Below are 26208 nucleotides of genomic sequence, written 5' to 3' on the forward strand. Positions count from 1 at the left end.
AGCGCGAGCTAACTTTTGTGAAACGAGCAACTGTTATTCCTCTTTCACGATTTTTAGATAAACTTAGCCGTCCAATCGAAGAAGGAGGTGAAGGTAAACATAAATTAAAAGTAAAGTAACGCTGCTCGTGTTATCTGGTGCTCCAAATATACGCGGGGCAAACGAATGTTTACGCACGAACGAGTATTGATGAATATTTGCGTTGAACCGCGAGAATGTAAGAATCCATCCAGTTTATAGTGTTCGGCTTGTTTTCGATTTATTCGAACTTCTACGTTCTACGTATAAAACGATGTTTTACGTTCTACGTAAAACACACTACACGTTATATTGTTTTCATATTCTTTCTCAGAGTGCGTGAACAACGCGATAAATCGAAAGATTATGGAGGACTAAACTTAACCTAGTTGCTGCCACGGAAAAGTAGTTTCCATAAGACAACCGGTGGAAAAAGTCTGCGCAAGAATGCAGCTGCATATTCGCCGTTCCTTCCTCTTCGAAAAGACACGCACCCAGCGTCCAACCGGAACGGTCATGATTACTCGCGCGTCCATTCCGAAAGAGTATTCATTTACCGTCAAGAACGAGTGGTTCGCGTCGCGTGTGCGCATCTTCCTGGCTCGGCCACGGGTTTTCGTGGTGCACGCCCGCAGAATGCACGCGCGAGAACTAAAAAAAGAAACAAAAAATGAAAGTCGCCGGATGGCGAGTCGGGGCTCGCGAGCACAAAACAACATTTCTCCGGCGGATTTCGCCGGAATCGGGCCACGGTGGATCGCTATGAATTTCCAATGCGGTTTTTACGAGCGTTGCCGCGATGGAACCGCGATCCGCCGTGCCGATACAGCCGATTTTATCTACCTCGCGAGACGAAGGAAGACACGGCGACATTGAAGTTGCGAATCGGCTGCTAAACGATTCCTCGCGTCATCGTTGATAAAGTTATTGGCGTCAGTTGCCGGTGGATGTATTCATGTTCATAAGTTGTCGCTGACACGTTCTGCTTAACCTGCAAACAACCACGCGCTCGCGCAAATGAACGTTTTTCTTATCTCTCGCGGAGTAAAGTAAACTTTGCGTGGACTGGCTCTGTGTACGCAGGGTAATGGGACCTAAAACGACGTACTAAAATTCAAATTGGTCTCGGTTAAAGGGTAATTGGCATTTTCTGTGCTTAATTGGTCCCGGTTTAAGGAGAAATTACTTGTCTCTCGTCTAGGATACGCTAAAATTGTTGAAGTTTTATTGGTTTTTAATTACCTGTGGTTGAAAAAATGCTAGACATGCGAAATTAGAGATCTACAAGAGATGTATTTAATATCTTTGATCTGAAGAATATTTATTAATTCGCCTGTTTGTGGCTTTCTAAAAATATGAATTCATTTTGATGGTTGCTTCTGCTAACGACAATGTTAGAGTCGGTTGAACCGCTCAGGCACGTCATTAGTTACGTAGCCTCGACAAATGATCATACGCTCGTCAAATATTTAGACTCGGCTCCCCAATTTTTCAATTATGATATTACGAATGGTGAAATTAGATAGAAAATTAGATGGATGTTAGTAAAAATTTGATTTGTACCTTCGTATTCCGAACTTAATTTACGTAGACTAAAGTGCTCGTGTATGTAAGGTAACTTGCTCGGAACGATATTCGATAGAACATTCATTAAGACACTTAAAATGATTTACTCTCTCCGGTCAGGTCAGTATATTCGGAGTACATCAAACACCTCCGCTCAACAGCCCACATGGGAACATTACGCCGGCATACAATCGTTACAAGGGGAATATTATAACCATCGAAGATTACCAAAGCATATACGTTCAATAGGAAATCTGTAGGAAGCATTAATTAATGGTGCAACTAAGTTACCGGGTACTTGTTGCTCAATCTTAACCATAGATCTCCTTCCGCCTAGGTAACTAAAAGCCACTTCTCTCAGAAATAACAAGTTACATAGCTATTGAAGTAACATCGCCTCTTCAAGAAAGGGGATACGCTCTTATGCAATGTTATCCCATTTTACTCTCAATTTTCGTCATGCGTTTTGTCATGCAGAATCACTTTTCGAGTTTCTCCCATTTACTAATCAAACGTTAAAATCCAACTACCCAACAACAATGAAAAGCTGTCCCATTCTCAGTAAAAGAAGGAACAATCACAAATCTCCACGCGGAAGAGAGGAGAAAAGGAGCGATGAGAATTGATTCATTGAAATCGAAGTTGTCAATCACGAATCTGACCATTGTAATCGAAGACAAAGGGAGAACAAAGGCAAGCGCAGGGCCGATCTTTCGGGACGAGGTCAAAAATAAGGCGACAGGCAGAACGCGGAAAGATAGAGGACGAAGAAGCGGGCGCGCGGCTACGCGGAGCGTGGTGCCGGGCATTGTCTTTGACGTTACGTTGCCTAAGTGACTTGTTTCCACGCTTTCGTGGCTTTCTGTCCATCGTCGGGGATTCGAGAACCCGTTGCAGGCCGCGCCGCGACGCGACGTACGCTCGAGAGCCGAGCGCGGTCCCTGCGTGCCAATAAGAGCTTCTCCGGAAAAATTGATGTCGTTACGCGGCCGAAACGATTTTGCTTTTACGCTTTCCCGGCCGCTTAAACGCTGTTGCGCTCGTGTATCGATCCCATGCCGATTCCAGCTCTCGCGTGAGCTTCTTCTGCGGAAAGTATTCGTCGAAAGTTACCTAAACCGAGCAAGATCCTTTAGAAAACCGCGGTTTCCGAGCGTTCCGCGCTGCAATTATGCAAATGTCCGTTGGAATGTCCAGTTCACTTTTTTTTGTCACTTTCCAGAAGTTGCTGGATGTAGGCTAATGTTGTTACGGATAAAATATTCCGTTGTTGCGCACGCTGCGAGGATGAATAATGCCATTCGAAGGGAAGTTGGAGACTTTCTTCTTGTTCCGAGATGTGTTACTTGTTTGCAGTCGCGTCGCGTGAGACCGAAAATAGGAATACACACAAATTAACGCTATTTGCAGCGACGCATATTTGCGGCGATCAATGTTCCATATTTCGTGCGGAGGAAAGTACATTACATTTAAGTGCGTTTTCGTCTAACATTGTAACGCAAGATATAACGTGGAGATTTTTTCTCTTGATTATTGTTTGTGTTTTGTAAAGACGATATGCTTTATCTAATAAAATATTGTAACCGAGAGGACTGTTATTGGACGAAATGCTGCTAGCGAATGGGTTGAGAATGTTTAAACACTTGTAGTTTATATAATCATATAAATGTACACGTGTAATAATCATATGTAGGATTATTATTTCTTGCCCGCATACCGTTTCCTAAATTCAGAAATGAGTAACTGCCATGACAAAGAATCACTCGATTATTCAGCGATTTTATCGCGAAAGAGATGTTATTAACTGCGCAGAATGACGAAAGGAAGACAATGGCACTTATTGTTCGGCCTGCTCGGCTAGTCACTACAAAACAGGAATTCCGGGGATAATCGTTTTCGCACGAAACGAGGATCACGTAATCGCTAATCGTCACGAACTTTTAGTCCCCGGTGTGTTTCGTTTTATGGCGCAGCGATGCCCGTACCGGAAATGTATATGCTTTCTTCAGGGGAGGGAAACTTACGGGTCTTCCGCTTCGTTTCCGCATGTAATTATCGGTTACGCGAGACAGTTCCGCGAGAACATGTATTACTATATATATATATATATATGGTACGGTGCAAATTTCATGCTAATCGACTTGTCGCTCGGTCATTTTTCACGCTTTATTACGATCGATTGTCTCGATAAGCGGCGATGTTTACGTGGTTGTTCTCTTCGTTACGCGCAGGTGCGACTTACACGTTCGTTAACTCGTTTTCCAGGGAAGACGAGTTCGATTTCCTAATCGTATTCAATGTTCTTACACTATCCTCTTTCTCATTGTTTCATTAGCATGTTACCTACTTTCTAAGATTAAAAATAACCCGTATTAGAAGCTTCAATTTACCAACAGATTGTGGCAGTGTCCGTAATAAGGAAACAATCCGAAAGAATTGAAAAAAACGGATTTAATTAACCCCTTGCCATATATCGTGCCAGACTCGTGGTGAAAAGATTAAACGAAATACAATAAACATAAAAATTACTGAACTCTTTTAAATTCAAATTAAATATTCTTCTATTATCAATAATCATACTTTAGAGCAAACGAATACGTAGGATATGTCTAGAATTGTTCTTTTTCAATAAACTATAAATAACGCAGCAGTTGTATCGGTCATAATCGAGGAAGAAATCATAGATCAAAGGGTTAATAATAATAGAAATGATTATATTCTACACAAAATTATTCATAGCACGCACGATCTGAGAATGTGCCTATTGGCTCGAAAACGGTAAGAGCTCAGCTTATCGGTGTCGTCTAATTTGTTTTTCGTTTCTTCTGATTTCCCCTGTGACCGTTTGGTTTTTTTTTATGTTCCTTCCTCAACGATTTCACTTTCACGATACAACCGTCCGTCCCCTTCCTCGTGGCTCGTTATCGACGATACAGATTTATTCATCGGACTTAGTGTGAACACACGTAGGCAGGTACAAGGCGCGTGCACGAACTGCGAAAGAGATGCGCGCCTAATGTGTGTATTACCACTGCGTGCCTCTATTATTGCACGGGTGGGGCTAGGCGCCGCGTTTCCGGATGTTTTAATTAGACCCGTTCGCGTTACTTTTACGGATATAGTGGGTACCGCCCGGCATCGCACGTGCACGACGTATCATTAAAATCGGTTACGTAAAGGTAACCGCTAGAAAGCACTTCGCGGTAGGGATCGGTCGTTTCCTCGATCGATCGTGATTCATTCTACCCGAAATTATGCGACCGCTTTTTACGACTGTTAACCTCTCGTTCCGAGTAGTCGCGGCGCGCGATGAAGATGCTAACGTGTTCGCTACCGGTTACCGACGAAGATCGTCGTCGTCTCATGAAGAGAGGACGAAGTAATCTTATGTGCATCTTGATTCCAACCTACAATTCGCTCCGCAACATTCAGGAAATTAATGAGATCGCTTTGGTATGCTTTTGTTGAATGCCTCGTAACGAGGATACGTTACATTCACAATATCGCGGCAACCGCCGTTACCGAGACGGATGGTGGCGGCGAACGTGTTAAATTCAAATTTTGCGGTAATTAATGAACGTTTTGGCGTTTAAGATGTATCTATGCGTCAAGAAGTGATTTAATTTCGTATTAAATTCACTAAACGAGTGATTTTAAATCGTCTGAGCTGAACAGTGAGATAACGAGTCCTGTGTTCTAACACGCTTTTATTTCCACGATTAATCGTCTTCAGCAACTAAGAGATCCACCGAAACATTCTTCGAGCAAAAAGAACTTCTACCAGCTGCAAAACAGCTGCTAGCGCGAAGCATACTACAGGACACGTTCTAAGCTATTGTAAAGAAATTTATGAGTCGATTGCGGCACGCTGTGCCAAGCGAAAGCAAGCGATCCGAAAATTTGATGCGTTTAATTCTCACGGTATCGGTCGTCTGTCGTCAAATAAATTCAGATTACAAATTGCCTTTCGATTTGACGTAATTCTCAGTTTAATATCTTCATTGTAACACAGTGTACTTTCCATTGTGCATGCTCGTTACGATTCCAGCTACAATTTCAAAGCAGACAGAATTTATGGACCGATTTCAAACGGCAAAATAATCCACCAGATACGTGCTAGAACAACGCCGAGAGTTGCAATAAAACAGAATAAATTCCAACGGAACGTGCACTAAAGTCGAATTCCGCAGTGAACGGGAGTAGAGCAGCGTTTAACTACATTCAAATGTCGCAGAAGTAAAACCGAGTTCACACCGCTTTAGATTTTCACGCACGGTTTTCCCGTATGTTTCACATTGAGAATGTTTTGCATACAACATTATACAATAAGCGTATGAAATTTATAGCTGCGAATCTAATATGTAGTTAAACATTTTCACCCGAGTTACAAGCTATAAATCAAGCTCGACCCCTTGGCGTAAAAAACATCCGAGTGCAAAGGGTTAAAATTACCGTCGCCACAGATGCGTAAAACATTCTTCCCTGCGTCTAGCAAATTATCGATGTCAAAATAATTCCAACAGTTGTAGAAGAAATCCTAGGATCAGGGGTTAAATGTTAAACTTCTTATTGAATTCGTTAAAACTTGACTTTTCCAGTCGCAAAGGACGCCTCCCTCAGGCGTTTCCTATTGTCAGCTAAAATGGATTACCCGAACCCACCAGCGAAACTTGCCCACGCTTTCAACCTCAACGGAAACGTGTCACGCGGCTTGGGCCGGCAGATTATCACGTGGGTTTTTCTCAGCGGTCTGTCGTACGCTAAAGGCTTCCGGGCAAGGCCAAGTCGGTGAGGACACGGCTTTACGTATGGCCGGGTTAACAGTCCCGCGAGCAAACGCGCTAATCGGCGAACCGATTACCCACGACACGCTTCTCTTTCGATGTTCGGTCGACGGAACCGATGCATGGCGAGGCATGCGATTATTTGAATAATAACGTTCTTGAAATGCCGAGGCAACCTTTCTGTATTTCAGCCGCGAAGAATGGAGCACTTCGGCGATCGAAAAAAAAAAACGAAAGAAAGAATCTTAATCGCTGGAAACCCGTTAATAGGTGTTTGCGCACGTGGAAATCGGCTCGTTTAGTTACGGAAGACGTTAACTGGAAAAGTGAGGCGGATCTTTAACACCTCGATCGACTGGAATTTTCTTGGTTTGCCTAACAGCCGGTTAACGTCGAGCGCGTAAATTTCACTGATCGCGTACATTTGATTACCTACACGCATTTAACAGCGGTGTATTCTTCCTTCAAAGTTCACTATCACCGGCGTACGTGGAAAGGAAAGTCGCGAATGGGTTTTTAAAGTCTGATGCGCATGGTTGGCGACGAAGCATGGGTTAGGGTAATAGCTAGATGGCAAAGATTTACGAGAATACGTATTCTTACGGCGAACAATTGCGAAAAACGGATAACATGGATAGTCTATCAATATATTTATTGCTTTTAATATATTTGAAGTATGACGATATATTCACAATCCATCTCGTGCATCATAGAAAGCGGTAATAATGAAGAAACTACCAAAGATGCACAATATTTTCTAGGTTCACTCTAGAATCCTACTCGAAATAGTACATTAGAACTCCATTTGCTTAGAAATCTTTCTCGATTCTCAATTAACCGTACACACTTCGGAGTTTCAATTAACTTCCGAGAACAGTGCGCCTCTGTTACCAGCAGAATAACAGCCATCGGTACCGTGCATCCAGCGGCGAACGCCGAGAATCGTTGAATAACAAGTTTGAAGAAATGGCGTTCCGTTGTAGCATAACTCGTACCACTTTCAGCAGATAAAAAAGGAAAAGTTTAATAGCGCTGTTTATTGTCGGATTCTCGTTTCGCGGGGAGATGTCCGGATCCATTGGACCAGTCGCGAAACGTTCGCCACGGGGTCGCGAAGGGGTTGGAAGAGGAGAAGCGGGTCAGAGACTGCGATGAAATCGAGCCGTCACCGCCGCCGCCGCCGCGTTTGCTTCTCGTTATTGTATAATTGGCTGTCTGAAAGCGGCAGCGGAATAATCGTGGTACCGTGTCGGCAATAAAAAGCGGCACTTACACGGCTAGGCGCAAGGCGGAGATCTAGAAAGCCGGGATTCCACGGGCTCCTCGCAGCCGGCGACCTGGGAATCTCGAGCGCGCGAATTACGCGATCCGCTCGTACGATTCTCCAGCGCGAGCCTGTTCAGCCCATTACAATTTAAGATCAGCCATTAACCTCATGATAATGCGTCGTGCGCGCGATAATTAACCGCGTGAAACTATGGAATCAACCCTCCACGCATTAGAGTATCTACTTCTCTGCACATTTCTTTCGAATGTGATTATCTTGGAATTGATTGTTCCAGCTGCGCGCGATCTATAGTTCCATCAGAAAGTCTTGTTTCGTTTGTATGTTTGTTTGTTTTTTTGGGGTGTACCATCAATGAAATTTCGAGCGGGATCCGAGAAGGTAAAAAGAACAAATTACTATAATAGATGTAAACTCTTCACTTTCTGTTTTATTACATAAATTACTCCGATTTTGTAAGATTTTTATGGGTACTGATTCGGCCGTCAGCGCGTTAATTGGAGTCTCGGAAAGATTTATTGATCACTTTCTACCTTTAAAAATACCATTGTTGTTTCGTTATTTCTGAGGCATTTCTATGTTACTAGTGTGCGATGCACAGCGTGATGAGTTCAGTCGATTAATGTAAGCAACTGCGAGCAGTTGGATCCGTTTCTGACAGGTGGTAATTAAGGGGAGAGAGTATTTGCTAATCGATAGATTGTTAACTTTTAGCCGGTAGCTACTGTACGTTTGCACGAAGGAGAATAATGAGTGAATGAAAAGAAGAAAGATCGTTTGAATCGTTTGCATTGCTTGCTATAGTCGTGTTCACGGTTCCAAGTATAAAGAGAAAATACTGAACATTTCACGACGAAGGTTATAACGTATCTTTTTAAAAGAATCAGTTTCTTTAAAGCATACAGTGATTTCCTTGGATTAGACACTTCCGGATCGCAAGGAAAAATATTCCTTTTCTGTGCCGATTTTATAAAATTTAGCAATAAAAATGATCTATCCGCCTAACTTCCGGGATACTGAATGCTTTGTTGGGTTCGAACGGAATTGGAGCAGGCCGTAATGTATCCAAGTACATACTTGCTCTAAATCACTACGTATAATACTTGCAGATTCCTCTGGTAGTAAAGCCGAGGATACGCATGGATATAAAGATTTCTTGCAATACTTATTGCTACTAGTAACGGGTATTTAACATTATACATCTAATTTCTGGCTCGCAATTGCCGTCAGTCTCAATAAACATTCACTTTCACAACTAATATCGACATTTGCATGGAACACGCTTCCCCCTTGTCCTCGTTCGCGGTGTTCTCGTTAAACAAGCAATTTCGCGTATCGTAACGCGTCAGCTTTTAGAGTACGTAAGCCGTATTGCATAAGTCCTTCCTTCACGTGCATTCTTATGAAGTAATTGTTCCTACCATTAAATAATTAATGAATACTTGAAGCCTTTCATCAAGCTGCCAAGGGACAAGCTGTCTAAAATATATAATGGAGCCAGGAAGAGAACTATTCCCACATTTCGTGGTTTATGCGCAGCCATTAACAGTATCATTAACTTCCATTCGTGCTTATACCTTCTAGTATACACTTACGGCTCGCAAACATTTACAATTGTTTGATACTTAATATTTCACGAAGAAAAATATTAAAACAAATACTATTAAAAAAGAACTACAATAAGCAGTAAAATAATACTATTAAAAAATAACTACAATAAGCAGTAAAAGAATTAGCGGAAACATCCTAGTACGTTCACTGCCACGAGAACCTTGATCCTCTTTTATTTTCGCGGATTCACTGTCAGCATAAAATACATAATCTCATGGTGTATCTTCAATTCATTCACCTTTACGTCAACACTTATTTAAAATACAATGAAGATACTCGTATTGTCGAACCTAAACACTTCCTCAACCACGAGTATATCCTACTCGAACAGGAAACAGCTAGCAACGTTAACCCCGAGGAAAATCCGCGCTCGGATCCGTTCTAGATCCAACGAGTGCAGGTCGGATCTGTTCGATAAGACGAGAAGTTTCACGCGCAAGCACACGTTATGCCCGCCATTTATGATTCCGTGAGAAAGTGTGGAGAACGAGAAGTCGTGGTTCGAGCCTAGCGACCGAGGCGTTCTCTGCGCGGCCGTGACGCGCGGCGTTGCTTTCGTGGAGTCACTATTATGTGGCTAACGTCCATAGGAAAGTGCCTCGTGAGATCGCGGTTAGACGATTATAGGGGGATCCGGTGCATTACGCCTTTCCCTTTAAATATTTATCGCATTTCCTACGAGAGCTTGACTGGTTCTCCTTTGTCGAGCGCGCCAGACTCGAAACGGACCAGCCCCGCTTTTCACAATCGCGCGCTCAGGTAGATTAACACGGCTCGCTGCCCTTCGCCAGTGTTTGGGCTGTTACCCGGGTGCCTCTCTTCCTCCCTCGAAAACGCGCCGCGGGGTATACGCCTCGACAAAAGGGACCCTGCCGGCCTCTTGGCCAAACACTGGCGAGGGGCTTTTCAAGTTGGAACCGTTCCTCGCCACTCCGATAAATTATCTCTTGTGTTGCGCCGGTCAAGGTAATTAGAGAGGAATGGCGGATGGTAGCTGGAGGCTTCGGGTCACTGTTTGTTCTCTAGGTAAATGGGTACCCCCTTCTAACGCGTTGCATTTGTCGAGCGTATTACGAAAGAACGTTGTTTGTAATCGGCACCGTGAATCTCTTCGCGGGGAACGCGATTCCTGAACAAACTACCGTGGCTTTGGGAAGTTTCGGTTGTTGAAGGTCGAGCGGCACCGTTAAATACGGCGATTAGTACTCTACGTGTAATTGTGTTTCATTGCCGTGAATTTATTGAATTAACAAACAGAGGGTAATTTAGAAATATGCGAGATGAACGATACAACCGTCGTTCCTTCGAATTACACCGGGAAATTCCATTCCTCTAATTACAAGCAAATACGTTTCCTGGATTCCATTTCCACAGCCCAATTCAATGCAGAGCATCGGGATCGCTAGCAGTGTAACTTCCTCGAAACAGTTAGATCTCTTAAAAAAAACGCCGATTCGCACACGCCACTTAGATGCGACTCGAGATAACGACGATAACGATCGTCCCACGAGCGATCTCCGAAACAATGTAAAAGACGAGAAGACACAGTTAGTTAGCTTCGGAAGAAAAGGTGCTCCGGCGGTAATATTCTTTGGCACTGGCGTTTTTGCCGAGTGTTTAACTTATCGCGGCGGATTAATAATCTGCTTAATTAAGTAATTAGAGGAAAAAGTTGTAGAACCGGCTGAGATGCCAAGAGAGTTACGGTACGCTATTCAGCTGGCTCGGATGGCTTGCTCGCGAGTAACAGACCCGATTCCACGCGTATAGGGAGACGAATACAATAATCGTTCCCAGTCGCGGCAGGACTAATTGCGCTGGTACAAGGAGCCGGCTACGAAGCGCGGCGATTTAAAGCGTAGACAGGCGCGAAGCAGACCGGAAGTCCTCGAAAAAGCGAACCGTTATCTCCGTATCTCGGAGGAACGTTCTACCCTCTTTCCTCGACCTGCTGTCACAGTCAAGATTAATGTCCGGTCGTTTGCGATCGGACAACGACGAATCTTTCGACTGTGGCATACCATTAACCTTTTGTTTTGCAGTATCAGGTTAACTTCAAAACGTCAAATATCGAATTCAATTCCACGGATGGACGTTCCATTTATTTCTTCCACCTTGTATAGAGGGTGACTTACGGAAGTGGGCTAAGCCTCGGACCTAAGCTTTACAACTAAGCCTTGAAACTAAGCCTGTGGTAAAAGGTAGAACAGGTTTTCAACAAACAAGATTAAATTACTTCAGTTTAGTGAATTCTCATGACTTTAAGATCACAATCCTTTCCCGTGGATATACACTTTTCCTATGCACTTGCAACCTTCGAATCTCTATTTTAGAAACAACCACCGTTCAACCTAGTTCGATCGATTCGTCTCTATCCTCCATTCTTCCAAAGCATTCCTCAGTCGCGTGAAGAATCCCGCACAAATAATTTTCATAGATTCGTGACCGTTGCGGCGAGCCGCGCCACTGGTTCCGATGATCGATCGCCGCAAAGCCCCCGGAAGAGATTTCGTGGAAGACAACAGAGGATGGATCTCTCACGCGATCGGCGATTAGAATCTCCCGAGTAGCTGGACACCGTTAGCAGTTCTTCGATTCTTTCTTTCCTTTTCAACGGTGAAAAACGGGAAACTGCTCGAGAACATGCTAGTTCGGACAGCGGCGTCATACTTCGTTAGACCGAGACGAATCGGATCCTCCTGTCTTTGGCACTGAAGAAGCAACGATACGGAAACATTACCAGTTTTATTACCAAAACGTTATTTTACCAAAACGTTTGAAACAATGTTCAACTCTTTCCTTTGTACATATAGTTCTCTATATATAGTTCGCGATATAACGAATATTTTATGTCATATTATTTCTATCTACCTCACCTTATGATCCGATCCGATTTGGACTACCCTAGCTATCGATAAACATCTTCGAGCCCCGCAGGAAGCGAAACTGTTCTCCGCGAAGACACCTTCGAACGAAATTAAAAGACCGGAAAGAACGGCGCAGAAGGCGCTCGCCAGAAGTTCACCGCGGTCTGTCACGAAACCGGCTAGTTAGGACGTAGCTCGTACCGTTACACGGAAACCACGGAGATTGTTTGTTTTCGATCTCGTAGTACCACGTTCGTTATCGTCGTCCATTGTTCCTCGGCTCCTAGTTTCCTCGGCCACGGCTCGAGCCGCGTTCATCGAAACGAACGAACGAACGAACGAACGAACGAACGAACGATCGCACGCGTAATTTCCCGGCGATCCAGTGAAATTGATCCAACGATGAAGGTGTTCGCTTGGTGGCCCACAATGTAGCGTGACGTTTTAACAAGGACCACCGGTACGCGAGGATCGTTGCCTGGCACCTTGGACACGCGGCGTTGCGCGTTTACGAGTTCCCGCTGGACGCGTTTGATGATTCGAAGCCGTTGTCGGCTAATTGATGCGGCCGCGGCCGGTCCGATTAGAGATAACACCTAGGATCTGTCTTTATAATGTGCCGCAGGCAAATTAGCTGGTAATTATGCCGAATAATTTAGCAGTTGTCATAAAGTAACGATTAATTTCTGCTGATTGCTCGTCCAGAGAATACCAATTAATTCTTCTCTCTTCGCTGAAGAATAGGAGATTCGCGGATAGGAAATTCTTCGAATTCCGGGTTTACGTTTACAGTTGCTGATGCATTACGAGCGCGATTCGTAGTTAAATGTGGAGCAGTCTGATTCAGCGAACAAAGAAGTCGACCTGAATGGAGCGGGCCGATTCTTTCTCCCTCCATGATGTCCGCCGGTGACGCCCGCGTTTTGTTGAATCGTTGTTTTCAACGCGGAATTCTATGGCTCATCGGGGACGGCTATTTTCGCGAAGTTAGTCAATACGTGGGTAGCAATCATTTTAAATACCGATATTCCGAGGAAAAAGTCCGTCGACGACCTACATAGTTCCATCGGTTAATGTAATCTGCGATTGGAAACGCGGAATTTCTAATATCGATACCAGCCCACGTGAACGAAAGACATCTTATCTATTTTAAACTGACACTAACAGGATAATCGCAAACATTCTGTTTGCTCTTCGCCTACGAAGATCAATTTTCCAATTGCACCGGCTACATTGCTATAAAAAGAATGAACTTACCTAATCTTCCAGACGATAAGATAAACAGAACATCTAATATCGCGTAATCAAATAAATACAACATTCCTTGCTCAATTATGACTCACCGCGTACCCGACAAAAAGCTGAATAAGTAAAGCTACGAATGGATTTGCGCCGTTGGCGCAGTCGAACCGCATTTCTTACCTACCGAAGGTTAATTCTGAAAGCGGAAAATATTACAGCGTCGTTTTCGCAATCGAGTCCCTGGAATTCTCCTTTTCAAAAAGAGAGAAAGAATTTCTCGGCCTGGATGACTCAACCCGAGCCCCCATTTTGCGTTCCCATGTAGGGCAGGAGCCGGTCGGTCTTTTCCTACGCTCCCACAGAGACAAAAATTGCCACGGAAAGAACTCGGAAGCGTCTCACGCGCGAGTCACGCCTAATTATCCCGTCTCGGGTCGTCGTTTTCCTTCCCCGACGCATTAATTCAATTGTCCGTGCAGATCCCGCGGCAGGGAAAATCCTGCGGGCGGCCTGCCCACCGCGCGAGTTTTTCCGTCGGTCTCGCAAGAGGCGTGTGCGTGCGCGAAGTGCGTGCACTCTCACCTGCCGGTGTCGAATGACGATCTGAAACGGGAGATCGGTACGCTGGTTTCACGAGACGCGGTTTACCGCTTAAGGGAGCATTGTAAAACAAGAACGAATTTTTCTGCACGATTCCATCCCCCCTCGCCCGCTCCGCGGAGCGTTTCCTCATTTCCCACGATTCGCCGCCGCAGAACCGACGGATAAAACGGTAATTTTATTTCTTAGTTGAATCATTGGTCGCTGGGAACCCGAGGCTACCCGTGGAAAAGAAACTCGCAGGGGTGGGATAAGGCGTTTACGTCAAACGGGCGCTCGGAGATTTGAAATGGTGCTTTGTTTATATTCTGCGTAATATTGGGTTGATGCAAACATTTTGACGTTTCTCGTGTGTGGTTAACAAAGCGATGTTTTCCTTCGAAACATATCACATTCGTCTTCAAACTATTACGACGGATACAAAGGACACTTCGTTTTTTACTCTGTCTTGGTTTATCCAGCGAACAGTTGAGAAATCTTCATTTCTTATATTAATATTCATTATACTGCAAATATTCTGTATAATATAGGGTCGATGCGAAAGTTTCAACGATATTTGTAACGTTCGCATCAACCTAATGTTATACTTTTATATTAAACATGGTTCATGATCTTCGAGCTACCTAGTAATAGCGTCTTCTATCTTAATCTGTATCGTGTACCGAGTAAATTTTCATTTCCTCCAAATCCGCGGCACTCGAATGTCATTTCAAACGAACAATTCAATTAATTCGATGTATCTGTCGATCTAAATCAGGCCCACGATCGCGGAAAGTTTTAATCGCGAGGTGCCGTGGATGCCTTGCATTGTCATCACCGCGAGCCCTCAACTTGATAAGATAATACTCTGATAGAGTGCCCGCGCAGGCGCACCTCGCGCAGCCTTGATACATTTCGAAAGGTTCTGGAGCCGCGAGCCGCGTTATGCAATCCGCGTTTAATTGCCGGCTGAGTCACATAAGTTTTGTAAACAATAATAGTTGCCGCGAAACCGCAGCGCAGCCAGCGACCTGTCTGTCGCTCGCTCGCTCGCTGGTCGAGGCGTTGCGACACGCGCGCTCAGTTTGCCGTAATCAACCCTGTAATCTCGCTGATCTGTGTACTTGGCCACTTTCGCGGAGATTCTGCAGATAGTTCGGCGGCGGCCGCCTTGTTTTCCAACTGTATCCACGATTTTACCGTCTCGACGCCGCCTCGTTGTGTAGTCGAGCGCGTTTTCGACTCCCCGGCGAACGTTTCGCGCGCCTTTATCATCTGAGCTTCCGCGGAATCGAGCGAGTTTCTATGGCCTGATAATCTCTTAACAACACAGGCATGATTGTTAAGACTGTTAATGATCAAGATCGTTCCTCACTTTCATTCGATGAAATTTTAATTAACAGGTTGACCGCCACGCTGGTCACCGATGACCGGAGCTTCCAAATTGCTCGACGGCAATAACAGAAAATTGATGTCGAATAAAAATATTTAGTGACATACTTAGCTGGATAATAGCGTAACGAGTAAATCATTATTAATCATTTCTAATACCAGTTGCCTTTGTTATGAAGGAAAACTCGTGGCAATCAACTTAATTACCGATACGCGATTGCCGAATCACCGGTTTGATCGATGTATTTTGAATATCCCAGCGAATTTTGCACGAATTATCTTTTCGTCGATGGTAACGGAATAACATTCTTCATACAGAAATGTAACAGTGTTTGGAATATCGTGTCGATGTCGCGGATTTCCAAGCGTTTCCAGTCCATTTTCACTTTCGATCAGCCGATTTATCGGTCTAAAACGATTGCGGGGCCGATTAGGTTCACCTTTCCGGCGTGTTCTGGCTGCGCCGTTTCCATGCTAACGGAATTACGCAATGCGGAGCTGGGATTTTACTACGGTTCGTCACAGCAGATTGAATACACGATCACGTAAACGGCCGCGTTCGGTGCACCTTTCCAGCTGCCACGAGCCGAACGACCGATCGAATTATTAGGCTGTCGCTTACGTAAAACGATAACGCTGCATTGAAGTCGGCGACTTTGTCGTTTAACGGGCATTCAGCGGGAGATCGAGCAATTGGTCGAGTGTTTTCAGCTGTATCATCGAATATCGGCGGAGTAATCGAGACGCGTTTGTCACGAACGTGTCGCAGTTGAACAAACTGACTCCTCAATGGCGACCGCGTGACAGAAACCGACCATTTCTTCGGAGTTGTCGCGCGCTGTTTGCGCGAACCTGTTCCAATTGCAAAACGTTCGAGGCAAAAACTGATGCGAGCGGTGCGTTCTTCTTGCGAGAGACAGCCGTAATCGCGGCCGAGGCGAGCTTCGATCCAATTAGCCGCTCTTTCCCTGATGAAGCGATATTTCGAGGCGTAAGAGGCCTACAGAAATTACACAACGCTTAACGCCGGTCGCCACCGGGTTTCCTCTAACTCTCGTTCACGTTAATGCTCGCGGACGGATCTGAGCTCTGTTATTAGCCGGCCGCCATTACGACGCGGTCGCGATCCGCGATCCCAACGTTTGAACTTCTCGGACGGTGAATCGTACGAGTTTTATTATTAATATATTAAGAGCCGGATTTTATGGCGGCCCCTTCGTCTGTATCTCTGAGTTGCGTATTAGATTGCGGATCTTTATGCCTTTACAGCCCCGCGGAGATTACGAAAAATAGAACATAACGTGTTTCCTCGGGTGTAATTAGCCACAGCCGTTGTTTATTTGCAGGCTCCCGGTGGTTATAGATGGGAAAAATCAAATTTCATTTCGCTTTGGTTACTTCGATGTTATTCGAGGCCTTGAACGTTAATGGGACGACACTATGTACGATGTTTCAATTAATTAGGATTGAAAGATAAAATCTGGGGTACATTTTTGTTGAATATTAAGGGGTATTTTTCATAGTTCGTCGAGATATAGATTTTCTGGGGAATTATATCCCGTTATTATGGGAAAAGGAAATTTAGTGGCCTAGATCGTTGTGGTTTCTAACGGTTTCGTTAATGAGGTTATAAATTTGTGTAATCAGTCCTAGGCTAATTGTAATATCCGATCGATGCCGTCTCTGGATATTAGCGGTTAGCAATGTTTACTTTCGTGAGCGGGAAGGCTGCCCAGACAAATGTTTAACGATCGCGAATATTGTCTTTACGATGGATTAAGAGATATAATTAAACTTTACGACGGTTTTATGTAATTTTTAACGCATGAGGTCTTTCGAAATGGCAATTGGCGTATGACGACTCCATGGAAATTCGCGTTTGCATAAAGATCTGTAATTTAGTGATCCTGGCTTTTCATTAATTGCACCTGGTGAATTAAGAGGTACGGGCTCGGACAGTCGACGAAAAATTATTAATGAACAGCGAGAAGAAGGGGTCGTTTTTTTCTGTCCCATAATCGAGTGTAACCGGTCATGTAGGCGTGCAAGCTGCACAGACCATGACGACAGAGGATTTTTCTAGTCTGTAAATAGTTTTAGCTAGAACTCATTGCATTCTCTGCACTTTGCATGGTACATTAACGCAACAAAATCCTCTGGGGCGACGCGATGGTTATTTTCGTAGATTCTCATGGGAACAATATATATTCCAGAGACAGAGAATTGTACTGCTCTTTGAATATTTTTCAAAGCTGGGTGTACTCTGCGGACGGTGCATTCTGCACGGAAAATTCGGTTCTCTCTAGAGAAATAGAAAGATATTTCCATGTTCTGCCGCGGAAAAGCGTATTTTTACGACAATTCAACGATGATTATTTGAAAACTTCTCTATATTATAAGTAATACCACCTAATACAGTGACATTCAACGAGATAAATCTGCAATAATAATAACATAATTCTATTACATAAATGGATATTACGTTACTTTCATTTTCTACATTTTTCTCGGCAAAATCGTGCGGCACTCAACGTGTTACCGATATTTATGATGTAACGGTTGTTTCAAGAAAACTGGGCCATCCTTCTTCAGTTTACCTTAAACCTTTTAAAAATCAGTTTGCCCTGAAGAATGCAATAATGGATGGACCGAGTTGCGCTGCCACGGCGATCGTGGATTCATTACGGGCCATTGCGGCTCGATTACGCGGCTATCTCCTTCTCCCCTTCTCTTTGAACTCTTTCCTCGACGAAGGTTCGCCTCGTAGTATCGTTTTCTTCGGAGGGAAAGTGAACAACGCAACGCTCGCGCACCGACAGCCGAGCGCTGCGTCATCGGCGAAGTGCAATGCCAATTAAATACAATTATCGCAAATATTCTTTTTTCGTCACCCTAATGTATGGTTGCGTTATTCGGAGAACTATGACGAATAGTCGTTTTCATACATACTTCTATCGAAAATGATCTAAGCATAGTTTCTATCGATTCGTATCGTCGATCTTCATTGCGAAATAATAATGCCTGTAGGAGGCCGATGTTCAGGTTCCATCAACCTTTCTATCGATTCAATGAAACGTTTTACGAAGCAATTGAGTTTACACTTCGTGCTTTTCCATTTGTAAATTAATGCGCGATAAAGTGAAAATGTGCGAAGGTTTAAAGTTTATTCGTAATTTAGAGACGAAGATAATTGGGGAGAATAAGAGGGGTTGTAAAAGGAGAAGAGAGTTTTAGTTTGGAAAAGTGTATTTTAATTTATGGACGACGTTTAAAAATGAAGACTTGGCGCTTTAATGTCCGGAGGAGACTGAGAAAAGGATCGGAAAGATTTAATAACCATCGACTCTTTTTAAGAAAGTAATAGCAGCTTGCCAGTCAAGAGGCGTTCAAAGTAAACTTTATTATTTCAAAGGGAATTCGAGCACCCTTCCTCGTTACCTCTCCTTTGTCGTTACAAAAGGTGAAGTACTCTTATTCGATTGTTCTGTCAACATTTTTACAATCGTGTCATTGATTCTACTATTCCTCACAACTAAATGGCAGTGGGTAAATGCTGTTTAATTATTTCCAACGAATAGGATATAATCTTAAGCACTTAATAATCAAAACTTATAATCAAACCACTTTATACTATCACAATCATTTAAAATGGAAATAAACTTTGCGTAATGCAAAAATACTAGATATTAAAAAGAAAACGTAGCGAAACTCCGGTGGAAATACAATAACAATAACCGACGGTCTCCTCAATTATATTTTCTTCAATCCAATAAATCTAAACAAGATACTAGAAAAATGAAACTGAAACAAGTCATCGAGTTCCTAGATATACTGTCGTAGTTTATAATTTCTAATAACAATATCCATAGGATTAATTTCATTTTCATTCTGCAAAATATAGCCTTACGGCCGTCACAAATATATGACGCCGCTATCGCACGCATTAGGGACGCCAGAATTGACTCGTCCAAACTGCATTGTCTTAACTTGGTGGCACAGTTTTCCCAACTTCCTCGTCATTTGCCAGTTACCTAACGGCAGTCAGCGGCAAGCAGCATCAGGCGAAGATCTTTCATTAAAGGGAACAGATTCGCGGGAAGGTCTTAACCGGCGTACCGTGTAATTAGATCAGACCGAAAACCGTTGCGCTTTGCGACCAAAGGAAACGCGATCGCGTTGCCTCACGCTGAAAACGGGGCTCGTTCATTCCATTTTCGCAATGGACGTCGCCGGAAGCTCGTCGTAAACCTTGCGGTTACCGTAACGAGAATTTCGACAAAAAGTGCAGAGCATTTCAATGATCCATCGGCGAAGGTTTTCTGCTAACTCTTAAGCAAGGAAGACGATCATCGCGCCTAACTTGATCCCGTAATTGCTTATCACTTTTCTTTTCGTTCCGTTGATATTTCCCGTTTAATATTTTCATTTTACCCGCTCGATAATTTACGTGTATCGTTACCAGAACGATCCTAATCACAGTGGAAGCACCGTGGCCGCGTCGGGGCACGGTAAATCGAAGATCCGCGGCGATTCGTACCAGCCAGCGCAGCGGCTCACTCTGCTTCCTTGTTTCGGTTGTTTCCCTTTCAATCGAGCGGATGTCTGTTTCTTCGAGCAGAAAGCGACAGGAGCTCAGCCATTAAATTAGAAGTCCGATAAAGTGTGCCGGAAGATGGATTGCCGGCTGTAATTAGAATAATCCCTGTCTGTCGGGGACGGTTTCTTTTTCGAAACCTTATTATTTCCAACCTTCGTCATCTTCCCGTTCTTACTCTGCCTTCACTAAAAGCACCGTTTATCCGTCGTTTACCTCCAACCCGAATTGTTCGAAGCGAGCCTCTCGATTTGAATACAGTTAGAGCGACCTGCTCCGATTTTCTCTAATCGAGGTAAATAAATTTTCGTTGCTTACAGTTTCAAGAGAACACTAAACGTACCGGCACTTTGTATACATTTACTCCTACAGTAACGTCGAATAATTGATTACAAAATAAAGGTAAATCAATTAAACGATAAACTTTCCTTGGTAAAAACAGAAACGAAAGAGAAGACAGGAATTGCGTAATTAGTCGGGCAATACGAGAATTGATATGAAGTTAAATGTATGAAAGAAAATGCAGAACTTCTGATCAAACTTTAAAACCGGTCATGGTACGTTTAGCGTTCACGAAGCTCGGTATTCACGGGAATTGTAGAAATCTCGTTCAAAACAGTTTTAATTGAAGCGTGTATTGTGGAGTGGCTTCACGGTAGAAAGAGTTAACGAACTCATTCTGTCATTTGCGTAACGTTAACGACGATAATGGGCACCGACGTGGGAAGATGAGGCAGAACCGATCGATGATGGAGGATCGAGGATGGAACAGGATCCGTGACTCACCGATAGTCAGGACCTTGTCACGCCAGCCACTTTTCAAGCAACGGTAGATCGTCGCCGGCAATTATCCGCATTGATCCGGACAGGTAGATGTATGGGTGGACTCGCAATCGGACGCTCGGATTAACCGGTGGTAACAGATGCTTAAGTTTGCCGAGAGGATGAGCGCTCGCTGCGGCCCGCGTATCTATGATTCATCCCTCGAGATATTAATAAAGACAGATAGCGACGCAGGCTCGAGTCGGAATAGACGGCATCGTTATCGGCACTCGACATTGTCCGGGGATCACGATCGCGTTATTTTCTCGTTGGAAAGCGAGAGAAGGGTACATCGTTCTTTTTTCGTGGTTTAATAACAGGAGATTTTTAAATCTTTTTAAAGAAAGCGAGGAAACGATAATATTCGACACGTTTATTGCCACGTGTGGTTGCTGTTTATGTTGAACGTTAAATACCGGGAGAATTAAATTAAATGAAATTAGATTAAAATGAATGTTAAGGAACGTAAAGGCTGTTAAAGCGTGTTTGATAAACGATTTATTGAGATTGTACGAAATGATATTCCATTTTAGAAAGGATTACGAGTTAAATTACTGTAATATGAGAGTAAGGTATAAATATTCCGTACTTTATGGAGAAAGAAGCTTTTAGAAAGCGCCGATGGTATTTAATGAATCGTACAATGGAGAGTACAAAGAACAGGAAAGATCCGAAGAACGACAAAGGAAAGCGCGTTCCTGAATATCTTTTCATTCGGTGTTCACTGAAATTACGCAAAAGCACGGGGCGATTCTAGAAACTGGGACGATTCGCAACTCTCTTCTCGGCATGACTAAAGAACGTTTATTATGTAAAAAAAAATTGAACCGCTTAACGAGCGTCTGCGCATCTGTCTGCGATGAGATTCCCGGGTGAAACGTTGAAACCAGTAATTATACTCTCTCGAGAACTGCGACCGTAGAATATGAATTTATCGCGCTGTAATGCAAGTGCACGCCTAGAAATAACATTCATTACATAAAACAAAGAAAACCGTGGCGCGTTCTACTCGAAACCGCCGCGCTCAAGAAAGAGCAATTAGAAATTCATAACAAATTCATTAAACTGTTTCGTGCATAAAAATTTTAATCCACCGACGGCGGCATAGCGTTCCGATGAGTTATTTTCTTAATCTTCGAACTAAAACGTGCGCCGACAAATTGCCAGGAAAACGAAATCCGAATATTCGTCTGGAGCTTGTAATCAGTTTGAAATTGCACTCGTTCCGCCAGAAATTAAATGAAGCGCAAACAAACAACGGAACTTTCCGTGAGTCCTAATGCAAACTGCATGACTCGATAGAGCGTGTCGCACGCGTCGCTCGAATGATCCCTTCCGGTCGGACCGTGTAATGTCCAGACATTAAACGGCAAGGATCATTCGAGCAGGATGTCGGATCTGCCGAAACGAAACGCGCCGGCAGAAAAGGCAGCGATCACAGTTTCCTGGAGCAGCCTGGCGTGGGAGTATTATATTCACGGCGTCATCGACAGTAAGACCACTACAATCGGGCCAACGGTCGGGCCGGAGAACAGGATGGAGACCCGTGACTCATGAACCTCCCGCTAGTTACCTCGGGCGATGTTCCCTTACGGAAAAGCGTGCACCTTGTCTCTCCTATGCGTTTTACAAGCGCCGCATTTTTTTATGCCTCATCTGTAGCAGTGACGCGCAACCTTTTGCTTGTAACGGACCGGGTGCAGCATCATGCGCTGCATATTCATCGTATAAATAACCGCCGAGCAGAAAAAGAGGTGGGAAGAGAAACGTATGAACCGTTTGCAAGGTGAAGGTAAATACATTTTCTGAACGTTGATAAATCTTAGAAACGGTGATTTATATTGGAAAGAATTGATGCTTAGGTTCGTCTGCGTGTAGGTAGTTTCATTAAACTTTTCTGGTTTCCCTGTTGCGAAGTCGATCACTTTGGTGAACGAAAGCAGTTTTGAGTCAGTTGTGCGAATATTTTTAATTGTGAGAATATATAGTTGAAATATGGCCGTGGAAAGTTTTATAAACAGAAAGTTTAGCCGAGCCACGCGCGATCCGCGAGTCGTAAAAATGAAATGTTTTGCCGGGCCGCAGGTTGTGCATCACTGATCTACAGTCATCCTTCTCTGTACCTTTAGTTACTCTATCTCTTCCACAGCGCTTTTAATATTTTGTCCATTGTTTTCCGGTTTCTCGTTTCTGTTTTATTCGTTTCGAACCTCTGCGTCAATAATTGAGCGTTGTTTCGAAAGTATTTCAAGCGTTCCTGTTCCGATGTAACGAATGCGGAGCAACGTTTTTTTAATCTCATTTTTTCAACTGCGCTTTAACCTTTTCACAGTATACTACTCGAAAGGATAATTATCCAGGTAAAATTGCAAACGGGAATGTTGCTAAAACCACGAAGATAATTACTGTGAACGTACGATTACGTCGAACATGAATATTCATATCAGAACACAACTGTCACCGCGTTTAAAGCGATCCGAAGTATTCGAATTTCCGCAGAAAGACACCGATGGAACAGATGTTTTTCAAATAAAGGATAACGTTCCGAATGATAAGCGGTGATAACGACGAACACTGTATTTTTCTGCGATCAGGCATTATTGAGTGCGCTCGAACGAGGATCGAGCTCCAATTGTTCCGCGAACTGGCTTACCGTGGAAGAGCTTTTAAACGGTGAAGTTTAACGCAAATCATTCGTCTGGTTTTGAAAAGTTAATTAGTCGCGTGAATGGTTGAATCGTCGGTTTCAAGAGCAATCGATCCATTCTATAGGCTAAGGATGCCAACGGCGTCCGGATAATGAAGGTGTATCTACCCCAACTTCAACCTAGAGACATTGCTTCAGCTCAAGTCTCTAACAAACTTCGTTCGATTTGCATTCAGTGGATTATAATAATCCGGGAGATTGATAGCTATTCCGTGACGGAATTCGTTAGCCTACGGTGAACTTTTGGGGGATCGGCGAACCATAAGCCTTTGGCTTCACCGGCGATCGGTCGATGAGTAACCATGGGAGACCAAGGCCGTACCTTCTAGCTCGATAAACGCCGCCGGCATCAAACAACGCGATTGTTTGTTTGTGTGCAGTCCCGCATTACAGACGCGAGTTCATTTGCACATGCATCCTGATTGATATTATGAAATTGTATCCACCAATTACGCAATTAAACGCAGACCTCATCGTAGGGATGAAATCTGAGTCGTCACGCGTAGATTGAGTAAAGGGTACAAGATTGTTCCTAGTACACGTTCATTCTTAAAAATATTGTTTTGTGTAAACAGTTTATAATGATTCAGTACTCAATATCTAGGAAAGATTAATCGACCGCTAATATGAAATATCCCAGCTCGATCACGATCCCACTAACCCAGAGCAATAGATATTACTTCTATCGCTGAGTTTTTTTATGGACTCCTCTGCTAGAATTCTTGATTGCAAATCGAGAACACCGTAATATTTCATTCCGATTCGTTAGTTTAATAGACCGTTCCCTGGTCGTTTGTAATTCTTCAGAGACGAGAAGAACGCAGGAGCTCTGCGTGACTGCGGTTCGTTTTATTTTCTTATCCACAGTTCTCTTCGCGTAGAACAATCATCCGAATATCAAACTGAGAGGCACGTTCGGCGATAAATCATTTCTTTTTACCGGTTCGAGATTTTCTCCGGTCAGGAGTTTCTTCTCTTAATGCTCCGCGGCTGAATTTAGCATGTACGATACTAAAATGTTACATAAAATGAATGTGATTGAATTAAAATGACTATCCGTCAAGCACCGAGGATCATCTGTTCTTCACCTGCTGCGCGGAAAACGCTGGATCACCGTGATCCGGTGTCTTGATCCCAAGAGATAATCGAAATACCTCGAATCGCGATTCGTGTTTATCCATTATCTAACCGCTGGAAGTTCTCGAAATACATTTTCGCAATGAACGACTTGGATTACGATTTACGATCAAAATATAAGGATTTAATCGGATACATATATCGTTGCAACCTGCAGCATGGCTAACCTCATTTCCTTTCTCTTCCTCAATTAAAGCCCAAACGCGCAGTAGTGAAATCATGCGGGCAGTATCCGCGATAGCTTAACCCCTGCGCTCTGTTCGAATACTTCGCATTGAATCGGTAACGCTGCAATCCAATTAAACTTGAATTACGGAAACGCGTTATCGCATCTCGATACTAACATGTGGAAATTACTCGACTACGATCTACAATCTTATCTGCAGCCAGTCGGTAAAGGCTGCTCATTGAAACCGCGATAACGATCGTCGAGACCTTATGTTGACCATGCGATAAAAGAAATTTACAAACAAAACTCTTGCGAATATTCGTACACTGTCGACAAAATTTCATTGAAACTAACACTAGAGCTACCGAGTATTTGATACGATTGATACGTAATCTCTATAAAAAGTGTAACACTAGATTATTCTCGGTTTCCTCAGACATTCATTATAGCATTCAAGTGAAACTATCTATTCTGAAGATCGTTTCGGATGTTATGTTTCTAAGATATCAATAACTGCGAGACAAAAAGACTGAAACCAGTCACATTTTATTTAACAAAGCGAAAGCTGACGAGTCAAGATATCTCATTAATTTGTACCTCAATCTTCTATCTCATAAATCAATTGAAATTCAATTTACTCAGTGTCTACATTCATTTTTACACCTTCGCGAAGATTTGTATCACCCGAATTCAAGTGACGCGACTGTCAACGCACTAAAGAGTACGATTTTAAGTGACACATGCCCTTCAACACAATGGACCATTAAAAACGAGGAACATGGTGTTCGTCGAATCGCTCTTGTATAGTACACGACAGAGGTACTGCAACTGCAACACAGAAAAAAAGAATCCACTGACCTGGAACACAATCCGGATTCTAGTCCGAAAATGTCAATTTCCACTCCGTTCCCGTTTCCCTCGGTCGAAAGCGAGATTCGTGCGGCTGGCCGCGGCCCAAACCGTTCCAGCCACCTCGTCGATGATGAAAGTTGTCGGCGCAGCTTTTGTTTCGTTTCCGCGCCGTTACGAAACCGTCGAATTCGTTGTCCTTTCCCTGGATCCACGCGAGCGGCTCACAGTCTTTAAACAGCGAACCATCGAAATCGTGGGGCTCGTGAGTCACCTGGGTCTCTTTAAAATTCGTCGAACGACCACGGTGAAACGAACCGGGAATTTCGGGGAACGAAATCCTGTTTTCCATTTTTTTTTCTCCTCTTCGTACGCCGCTCACGAACGACTGCGACAGCGTTCGTGGGTCGTAGGCGAAGCTTCGAGGTCAGAAGCAGTCGAGCGGTTCCAGCGGTGATCTTACGAGCAGCATTGATTCGTTTGTTTATCGACTAGGATTTTCTTTCCCTAGCTGAATGCCATTGCTGTATCCGGCATCGGTGCTCGCTGGATCGTGTCTTTAATCGAAGAAATGAGCGGGTATACA

At 43.7% G+C, this 26208-nt stretch overlaps 1 protein-coding gene and 1 long non-coding RNA gene across 2 annotated transcripts in view; one reads left to right on the forward strand and one right to left on the reverse strand.

Annotated features, from left to right (window-relative positions):
* Positions 1-26208, forward strand: part of LOC116427986 (bicaudal D-related protein homolog) — a 38780-nt gene that overhangs the window by 4721 nt on the left and 7851 nt on the right. The gene's annotated exons all lie outside the window — the stretch shown is intronic.
* LOC143174599 (uncharacterized) lies at positions 162-25804 on the reverse strand. The gene is made up of 3 exons (XR_012998775.1): positions 25632-25804; positions 862-1009; positions 162-669 (listed from the first exon to the last, which is right to left on the reverse strand). It is a non-coding gene; the product is annotated as an uncharacterized LOC143174599 (long non-coding RNA).

This window comes from Nomia melanderi, chromosome 6 (genome assembly GCF_051020985.1).
Source record: "Nomia melanderi isolate GNS246 chromosome 6, iyNomMela1, whole genome shotgun sequence".
Classification (NCBI taxonomy): domain Eukaryota; kingdom Metazoa; phylum Arthropoda; class Insecta; order Hymenoptera; family Halictidae; genus Nomia; species Nomia melanderi.